Raw genomic sequence first — 10,859 nt, 5'->3', positions numbered from 1 at the left:
ATTGTCCCGCTAAGGAATTTTTTTGCTTTACCTTATATCTGATGTCCTATTTCATTTATCTAGTAGTTCTGTATTAGTGAGGTTCCTCTAGCTCACTCTTCACTCACCATTTCAAGTTAAAAGAATCAATCCAATGTAGATATCAACTTCAGTTTTGGGAGTTCCTTCGGTTTTGCTTGCAGAGTACGGTACAATGTGTAATTAGGGGGCATGTAGGTCACATCTGATTTTTTTATATAATAGGTCTGGAACTTGTATGATTTTAATTCCGTTTGTAATATGTGAATGGTTTTCTGAAATTGTATTTTATTTATAATTGTTTTATTATTTACACATTTCAACAAAAAAAATTAATGTTTCATAGATTTTTACTATGGGTCGTTCCGGTGACCTAATGTGATACCTCGGGTCGGATCGGGTCACCTGCAATGGTCTGAGGGTGTTACATTTAATGGTATCAGAGCTTAGGTTGAGTTGAGTCTTCTGGGTAGACTAGCCAGTCGACTATCATAGGATGTTTGGTCAGTACATGCCCGTAGACTATAACTGTTCTTCTCTAAGCCGAAATTCCAAGGTCGAGTTCCTCTTTTTCATAAGCTAACCTAAGTTTTATATCCGTTAGTGCTTGACCTATGCATAAAAAAATACCAGTAACGTTTGTTCAAATTATGTAAATTGCCTCACGATGTGAGAGTTACTTATCCGAAAAATTCTGACCCGGCTCTAGAAATGAAATTGGAATATGTTACCGTTCTATGAACCTAACCTCGTAACCAAGGTCGAATTGTATCCACAAGGATAATTATGTTCAGATTCTTTTATTATGATAAGGGAGAGTTCTGGCAAGAAAGTATATTTAGCTGGTTAAGGATTAGTAGATGACTCACACTTTTATAAAAGCTACCTGAAGATATTCAAGAATTGTTGAAAGCTTCATTTTTTTTCATTTTTCTGACTCATGTGAATTTCGAAGAAAAAATTCTTTTAATGAAGGAGAATTGTCATACCCCAATTTTAAATTTTAAATTTATAGAATTAATAAACTGATTTTAAGGACTAAATTGTAAGTTTTTAAAAATTTATGGGTCAAGTTCGAATATATGAGAAGTTTAAGGACTAGCCCCATAATTTTTCCCATACTCTCTTGACACCAAAAATAAAAAATGGGAATTAGGTGGTTAGGATGGTTTGAACTCGTGACCTTAGGGTCAAGGGTACCCATGCCCTAGCCACCAAGCTAGGCTCTTATTTGAGTTTAATAATAATATATATATATTTTATAATTTGGTTTGGGTTATAACCATCAAAGGAGAAACCCCTCCCTGTGTCGAGGAACCAACCTTAAACCACTAAAATCAACCCACCCCAAGCTATCCCCATCGCCCCTCCAACGAGTTACCTTCGGTCGATGGTGAAGTGCACCACCATAACCGCGAACCTTAACAGCAACCTGCGATCAATCCAGACAGGAGAATCGCCCAAATCGACCGCCAAACGTCGTGTAAAAGTCAAAGAAGCTCTGTCAGAACCCCTACCCTGCCATTTGGTTTTACTTCGAATTTGGTCGTTCCATTCGTCGTTGTGCCTTACTGCCACCACCACTATGTTCCCCGCGTCACTCTGGTCAAGAGCCAACCCGTGGGTCAAGTTGTCGCTACCGATTTTCTCTATCATTGATGTGGATAAGCTTCGAATGTTTTGTTCGGATGATTTAAATCAGTTTAGGTTGATTTAATGGTTATTGTGGATTGTTTTGGGTGAGTCGAAGATGTAGGAGTAATCGATAGCTGCCCCCAACCCTTTCGCCACCACCACATGCCGACAACATGTGTGGGGCTTGTTCATGGTTCAGTGACCCTTCTAGAAATGGTCAAAGTGGAACCAGACCAAACCGATTGGAACCAACCTGAGTCAACTCAAACAGTTGGTATGCCCGTTAACTGTTGACATGACCGTTGACTTTGACCAAAAAGTTAAAATTTCCAAAAAGTCATATTTTATGTTTTTGACGTCCTGAGTTCGAATCCAAAGTTTGTTTTGCCAAATTCAAACTCGGTAAGCTATTTTTTGGCATTTTATCTATCGATTCAATATGAATTTTCACATTTAAGTTCCTTGTATAATGTTATTGGTTTTTTCACGTATCCAAGACATTATGGGACATAGAATTAAAGTTCAGAGGGATCAATTGGAGTTTAATTGGTTAACCGATATGGCTCAAAAATTGAGGTAATACATTACACCTTATGTATGCTTTATGGAACATGTCGATATTGGTTAATGCATGGATGAATATGTTTGATTAAATGTGTGTAGTTAATATTCTAAACTCGATCCGAATGCGATGTCAAGTAATTAAACTAAATAAGACTTAGATTACACGTATAAGATACTAGAATACTGATAAGAAATAATTTCAGGTTCAGTGATTAACCGATAAAGTAATCAACCTCATAATCTATAAATTCAAATTATTTTTGTTAAAAGTTTTAATATTGAAATCACATGGTTAAAAAATTACTAAATTGCCCCTATGAGGTAAAAAAGATCCAAACTGATCCTGATAGTGAAAATACCATGACAATTTGTATTTAATCTAATAAACTACTAATACACCTGTTAAATTCCTGATTTGTTTGGAAAGTCATTGATAATTAAATCTTAATATCCGAGAAGGTACAAGACCTAAAATTTTTAATTTATCATTAAAAACCTAAAGGTTAAAACAACATAAGTACTATTTATGTTTGAATTATTTGAAAAATTGAATTAGATGAAAAGACTGGACTGAAGGAAATGACTGAAACACCTTTAAACTGTAAAATGACCAAAATACCCTTGAAGTGTAAAATTACCCAAATACCTCCAAGCCCTAGAATGACTAAATACCTTCAAGCTTTGAAATGAATAAATCAACCTCGAATACCAAAATAACCCAAATACTGTCATGACTTGGATTGAGAAAATGCCTTGGATAGCTTTTGAAGATACCAGTGAAGCTTTAAATGTGGTAACACCCTTGAGGTTTATAGAGTACGACCAAAGTAGATCGAACATCCCTAATACTGTTAAAATATGGGAAGTAATTCAATACCGTTTAAACACCTGTTTGTATCCTCATAACTAGTCCAAAGATGATTATGAAGGTGATCAGTTTCATTATACAATAAGCCAGTTTTAAGAAATAAACATTCGTGAATTTTCTCTACCTACATACTTGATAAGTATTGTCTTTGTTAGGATTTGTATAGTTCGATTAGAATTGTAAACCTATTAGCATGCTTGAAATCTAGAATCCTATAAATTGCTGCATACCCATATTAAACTGTTTTATCAAATTTCTTAGGAATTAAATGACTAAAATGCCCTTATAAGCCTGATTGATGGAATCACTTTAGGAATGTCTGAATCCTAAATAAATTTTGATCAATAATTCCTGAATACCTTGCTGATATAACTGAATATTATGATCTTGATAAATCACTTCCTGAATGACTGATGAATATGCTAGCTATCAAACCCCCTTTATATAAGGATCTCATTTTTAAAATTCAATTAGTTTGCAGAAGTTTCGTGTTTCCCTACTTGATAATTGCTAAGTACCTCCATAAAATAATTGGATCCTCTAGCGTGTTTCTTATGTGCCATATAATTGTTTTACTTGTTTTAAAATGTGATTTTCTGAAATTATAGATTTACTGATATATTGATTTACTGTTTATGAATAATGGCTACATGACATGTTTTCTCTGGTTACCTATTTTCACTGAAAAATATAATTGTTCCTGATTTATGGATCATGGAATCTACTGTTTACTGTATGAACTTATTATTGGGATACTGTCTGGGTAGGATTTTGGAGTATGTAGGTTCAGCTCCAATCAAGTTGATAATTCTTTATGGACCTAAGGCGACCCTTGGGTAGGCTCCAGACCCAATGGGCCTAGTGGTAAGACCTTATGTGTAACATCCTAAATACCGGGTTAGTGAGCAAATTGTAAGATTTTAAAACTTTTTAATTATTTCATTATCTAATGACTATTATGCCCTTTTAGTTTTCAAACTTACTATTCAATCATTATCTAAGAAATTCCAAATTAACCCCCTGAATTTTTAAATTTTTTTAAAGTAGATATAAAGTTTTAAAATCTTACAATTTGGTCACTAACCCGGTATTTGGGTTGTTACATTATGGACCCTAGGGTACTCCTTTAAGGTGGCTCATCTGCTATGTGATTGCGTAAGCCCTTATGGGTGACAACTGTCATTTTGGATGTCAAATAAATTCCTTTTTCTCAATTAATAAATAAGGAAATACGTAGTATATAGAAATAAGGGTCGAATCCTTAGGGACTTAGAAAATTACAAATTTATGTTTGAATGGTTTTAACCAGGAAAAAAATAGTAAAATGGGGGGTTTGTAATATAAGATTTAAATAATAATAAAAAACAATTAAATAAATAAACGCAATTAAAGTAAAAATAAGAGAATAAAGATTGTGAATGAATACTGTAAAAATAGCCTCAAGCCTTGCTTTGACTCAATTTCCTTTTGATTATCGAATAAGATTTTCCCTCTGGGATTCACGTCGGTTACTTTATCTACAAGGGCAATCCTCGTGACTCTATCTTCTATACCGAATACCCAAGGCAATCTTTGATTCTGGCTTTTGTAATTGCTTCTAACAACATCAATTGTCGTAGATCAATTACCGTTTAAGTTCGTGGCGACTGACTTGGATTATTGCTTCAATAACCGTCAATTATGAACTCAATTCCCTCTTGGTGAAGCCATCTCGCCAAGTGTGTTCCCATGAAGTCGAATTGCTTTCTATAAGCCAAATCTTCCTCCCACACATTTAATCGCAACAACCTCTTGACCAAAGTTAATCTTTGATTTTGAAAAATGTTTTGATTTTGAAAAATAAGCGCATAGATTGAGAGAGATATTCCAAAGATATTAATGGCCTATTTCAATTCTCCCGTTGGAATTGAGTCATCGCGTCAGCTCTCAGATTATGAAAAATTTAGCTAAGCATGAAAAAGTCATACTTAGAATATTGAAAACAAAACTTGAAAATAAAAGAAAAATGAAAAGAACTTGAAAAGTAAAAAGAGAAAACTTTTATAAAACTAGAGAGAAAAGAAGATTGTAATTTGAGTCATAAGTTTAGGCTTACCCCAAGTGGGTATTTATAGCCTCTCAAAGCCTAAGGATAAACAAGAAAATAAAATAAAATAATCCTAAGATAATTGTTTTTTAATTTAAATTCAAACTTAAACTAGTCTCCTAATGCAACTCTGCTCGTCAATCTTCCAGAAGGCGTGCAGAGGAAGTCTTCTAGAAACCATAGTTGATTGGACCTTCTACAAACTGCCACATCAGACCGCGTCGTGCCCATGTCTCCAATCGTGACCAAATAATAAAAAAATGCAGAATGCGCCCGTTTTGTTACTAATTCTTGAAAGTAAAGATTTGCACAAAAACAAGCATAACACGACCAATTCAGCAGCAATAATTCCACAAAATTGAAGAAATAACGAGCAAAGATTAACGATTTTGAACACTCATCAAATTCCCCCTCACTTATCTCATGCTTGTCCTCTAGTATGATATAATCAAATTTTTCAAAAACACCATTTATCGTTCTTTGTAAAGTTTCACATTCAAGGAAAGCAAGGTAGAGATCACAAGAAATATTCAAGTCAAGACATCAATCAATTGAATATCACCAATTGGAACAAGTCAAGTGCAATTACAATATCCATTCATTCATTAATCTCAATGTTTATAACTCAACACCTTACCGAGATTCACTCAAATCACTCAATGTGTTTGGGGTAAAGAAATGCTCAAATTCAGAATCGACACGATATTACCATAGGCTTGCAAGTAAGTCAAATCTCCACTACTAATAAGAACAAGATGCATAAATCAAAGGGTCTTTTATTGGTTGTAATGGGGCTCGATTAAAGGTGGGGAAAAGGCTAAATATATGGCTAAATATTCAAGAAAAGGAGTTAACAAATAATAATCTAAACTCCATCAAAACATTAAGCACAACAAGATAAAAAGACAACATATCAAACAACAAATTTCTTTTCGAAATGTATTTTTTTCTTTGTTGTTGTTTCATTTTCCATTTTTTTCACGTCTTTTTTTTCTTTTTTTTCTTTCGAACAACCATTTTTTCTCTTTTTCGAAATGTTGTTCCTTCTCTTTTTTCTCTTTTTTTATGGAGCATACATCAGATAACTGTTCACTTGCCCTGAAAATGGTAGAAAAGAGTGATAAAATAAAAGGTTCGGGTTTATAAATATGGTGAAAAAAGAAGTGGGAATAGGCTCAAAAGTGGTTAACTAAGGGAAAAATGCATGGGTAGGCAATTTAGTTGGGAAACTGAATGGTTAATCCTAAGGTGCCTAAATCATTTTTAAGCATCATGTTCATGTGTAATCTCGACAGTATTTAACATGCAGGTTCTAGAATATCAATGCCAAATTCGACACACTCAATCCAACAAAATGAGAGCGAAAATGATATGCTCGTAAAGGATCAAATCTCACCAAATTGTTTCATGCATTGAGCTAATCACATTTCAACCAATGAAGTCATGGAATATCACAAAAATACCAACTTGATCATAATTCATGCTATCCATTATCAAGAACATCCTAACCTAAACAATCATGTGTTCCCAAACAATCATAGCATTCCAAAAAATATTCAATAAGACAAAGAAATTCAATGAAATTTCCGTAAATTCAACCAACACATACTAGAATCGAAACATAAAGATAACCAAAAGGGAAATTCAATCTACACTCTACTCCCCCTCATTTAAAGAATTTTGCCTCAAAACGTAAAATTAAAGTACAAGAGAAGGAATAGAGTACTCCCCAGATTTATTGCCGACCACGACCATAGTGGGAAGTGAAGAAGTGGGCGGCTCGACTTTGATGCCGTGAACTGGAAGCATGGTCAGCTTGTGTCGTCGGTGGAAAATCGACTTTGAAATCCTCCGTAAAACCATAAATCGGATGGTACATTAGTAATAGTTGAATGCAAATAGGATTAGAATTTACCTCCAGAGTATTTTCAGATGTTGTCGAATGTATGGAGCACGACAGAAAATCTAACGGGCGTGGACGAGAGAAAGAGGAGCAGGTGGAGATGGAAGAAAGTCTGAATGTTCGAGATGGCAAGAAGAGCCGGAACGTTGAGGCAGCGACGTCCACCAAGGACGACGGACGAATGAGTTGTGGCGCTGCCCGATTGGTTTCTTTTGTATACCATTGTGGAGTAGAGATGAGGGGACGGGTTGAAACACGTTAGCACAAATGAAATAGTTCGAGAAGGCCGGTGATGGTGAGGAGAAGAAGAAACATTGAAGCGTTGTTTGGGGAAAGGGAATCATTTTGGAGAGAAAAAAAGGAGGTTGGGGTTAACTTGTTTCTTGCCGTGGGGGTGAGAGTTTGAGTGAAATTGGTTTTTTTTAATGAGGATAAAAGGGAGTTTAAAAGTATAAGGTGATAGAAATAGGGATGGCGGGGTCCACAATCAAGTAAAAAGAGGAAAAAAGAAAGGATTAGGGGGTGGGGGCGGCAGAAGAATAATAAAAAAGAGAAGAGAAACTTTGGGGTTTACTAACATACGCCGATCCCTCTATGGGTTTTGCTATCGTGCGCCGTTTAATAAAACAGTGCGCACGGCTGGGGGGGCTCTTTCATTCCTGCTCTATTCAATTGTGAACTGCTCAATAGACTCCGAAATTAGCACTGTTCGAATCATGATTTCGCAATTTCTCGCCGTTTAAGTTTGAAAAAAAATATTCAGTTTTTTAAATAAAAATAAAAATTAAATTAAACACACTTGATTGAAAAATAAAATAAAAATAAAAATAAAAAAATAACGGAATTGAAAATAATGGGTTGCCTCCCATGAAGTACTTTTGTTTAACGTCGTTAGCTCGACGACCTGATTCAGACTACACGTTATGTGACAAACGCTTTCACTTCATTCGCTTTCTCCAACTAAGAAATTTCTTATGAGAAATTCGAAAATTCTCATAAAGATTTCTTCGAATATTTCCCAAATTAAAATTCCTGTCGAAAAGAATGGTTGTCAAAACATCTTTTTTTACCAAAAAATGATTTCTTCAAACGATTCCTCGATGGTTTCGGCTTAATTTTTGGTGCCTGCAAAATGGAAGGTAAATCTTTAGTGTTTAAAGGAGTTAAGATCAAATATGAATAAACAACTTAAATATTTTTCAACTCCCTTATGTCATCTTTTTTATCATCCGATTTCCGATATAAATCATCAACAAAGTTAGATCCATCATCAACAAGCTCAGTAACGCCAACAAAATTAATACTATGCATACTATCCGGATATCTCATTGCTTTATAAACATTAAATTTTACGATCTCACCGTCGAACTCCATAGTAAGAATATCGCTTCAAACGTTAATTTTTGTATTTGTCGTGCTCAGAAAGGGACGACCGAGGAGGATTTCAGAACCAATGTGGCTACGATCATTTTCCATATCAATCATATAAAAATCAGCATGGAAAATTAAGTCATCTACCTCTACTAGAACATTTTCTATGAGTCCTTTACGATAAATAATTGATTTGTTGGCAAGCTGAAGTGTAACTCTCGTCTCCATAAAAGGCTCAGTGGAAATTAAATAATAGACGGAGAGAGGCATTACATTGACAGAGGCACTTAGATCGCACATGGCTCGCTTAATCCTAACTTTACCAATTTTACAGGGTGTTGGAAAATTTGTTCTCCCAAATTTACCTTCTCATTTCTGGTCAGTCTCCTTTTATTAGTGCAGAGATCTTTAAGGTACCTGGCATATCTCGGTACTTTCCGGATTACATCAAGAAGCGGAATATTTATTTCCACTTTCCGTAAAACATTCAAGATTTCTCTCTCCTCTGATTGTTTGTCTCTTTTAATGAATCTTTCAGGAAACAGAGGCGGAATGGCATAGGGAGATGGCACAGAATTAGATTTCGATTCATCTTTATTCTCTTGTCGGGATTCTACGTCAACTGTTTCTTCTTCCCTCTGGGAGTTTGAATTGTCTTCTTTCTTCGGGGATCTTGCTCTTACTTTATTTGGGTCTAGTTGTTCAACAATTGTACTGCTTCGGAGGGTGATGGCGCTAATATTCACTATTTGATTCGGCTCAGTTTGTGATGATATCCTCCTTTGTGACTCTAATATCCCCACGGTTTGAGTCAGTTGGCTCATTTGCTTGTCTATCTATTGAAAGTGGGCTTCAGTACGAACCTGGAATTTTTCTTGGGAAAGTTCTAACCTCTCGACAATCGACTCTAATGATGTCTTCTGCAGATTTTGTTATGGTGGAGGTGGTCTCACTTGATAACCTTGATCCGGCCTTGACATTTGAGCATAACTAAAATTTGGATGATCCCTCCATCCTGGGTAATGCACATATTCCACATAATCAGTTTGGTCCTGTCTTTCCTGCAACAAGAGAGTTGACGACTTTAGTTAAGTTATCTATTTTATTTTCCAAGAAAGATGAACTTATCTCATGAACCCTTCGAGAAGGTTCATTTTTGTGCGAAATTGTTGGGAATTTGCGACCATTGTGGAAATTAAATCCCTAGCCTCAGTAGGAGTCATATTCACCAAGGCTCCGCCGTTGGCAGCATCGATCATCTTCATTTCCAGGGGAGATAATCCTTCATAAAAGTATTGAATGAGTGTTTATCTGATTAATCCATATTGTGGGCAACTAGAACATAACTTCTTAAACCGCTCCAGTAGTCATAAAGTGACTCTCCATCAAGCTGATTGATTCCAAGTATTCTCCTTCGTAGTTCACTTACTTTCGTCGCAGGGAAAAACCTGTCAAGAAAAAGACGAGTCATTTGAGCCCATGTAGTAATAGAATTATGAGGAAGATAAAATAACCACTCCTTAGCCGATTCGACTAAGGAAAAAGAAAAAGCTCTAAGTTTGATTTGGTCCTCGGTTACTCCCTGTGGTCTCATGCTGGTACAGACCATATGAAATTCCATGAGATGTTTATGTGGATCATCGTTTGGTAATCCGTGGAATATAAGGAGGAGATGAATAAGGCCAGTTTTAACTGGTATGGAGTTTCGCCTTAGGGAAAATCAATGCACAAAGCCCTTGTTCAGTAGGTGTCGCAGCTAACTCTCGGATAGTAGGTTCGACCATCGGAATTGTATCAACAGATTCACCTAAATTTGATTCTTCTGTCTCCTTCTTTCCCGAAGTGTCTGTGCGTGGAGTCTCCTAGCTTTGGCTTCGATCTCCGGGTCGTACTCCACTAATGCTCCCGGATTAGTCCTGATCATAAATAAAAAACAAACAAAAAATTAGTAACTTTGGCGAAGTCCCTGGCAACGGCGCCAATTTGACAACTGTCATTTTGGATGTCATATAAATTTATTTTTCTCAATTAATAACTAAGGAAATACGTAGTACAGAGAAATAAGGTTTGAATCCTCAGGGACTTAGAAAATCAGAAATTTATGTTTGAATGGTTTTAACCAGGCGAAAAATAGTAAAATGGGGGGGGTTGTAATATGAGATTTAAATAGTAATAAAAATGATTAAATAAATAAAAGCAATTAAAGTAAAAATAAGAGAATAAAGATTATGAATGAATACTGTAAAAATAGCCTCAAGCCTTGCTTTGACTCAATTTCCTTTAGATCATCGAATAAGATTTTCCCTCCGGGATTCACGTCGGTTACTTTGTCTACAAGGGCAATCCCTGTGACTATCTTGTATACCGAATACCCAAGGCAATCTTTGATTCCGTCTTTGGTAATTGATTCTAAC

The sequence above is a fragment of the Hibiscus syriacus genome, unplaced genomic scaffold, assembly GCF_006381635.1.
Source record: "Hibiscus syriacus cultivar Baekdansim isolate YM2019G1 unplaced genomic scaffold, ASM638163v2 tig00111095_pilon, whole genome shotgun sequence".
NCBI lineage: Eukaryota > Viridiplantae > Streptophyta > Magnoliopsida > Malvales > Malvaceae > Hibiscus > Hibiscus syriacus.
The sequence above is the reverse complement of the archived record's forward strand: the minus strand, read 5'-3'. Positions refer to the sequence as shown.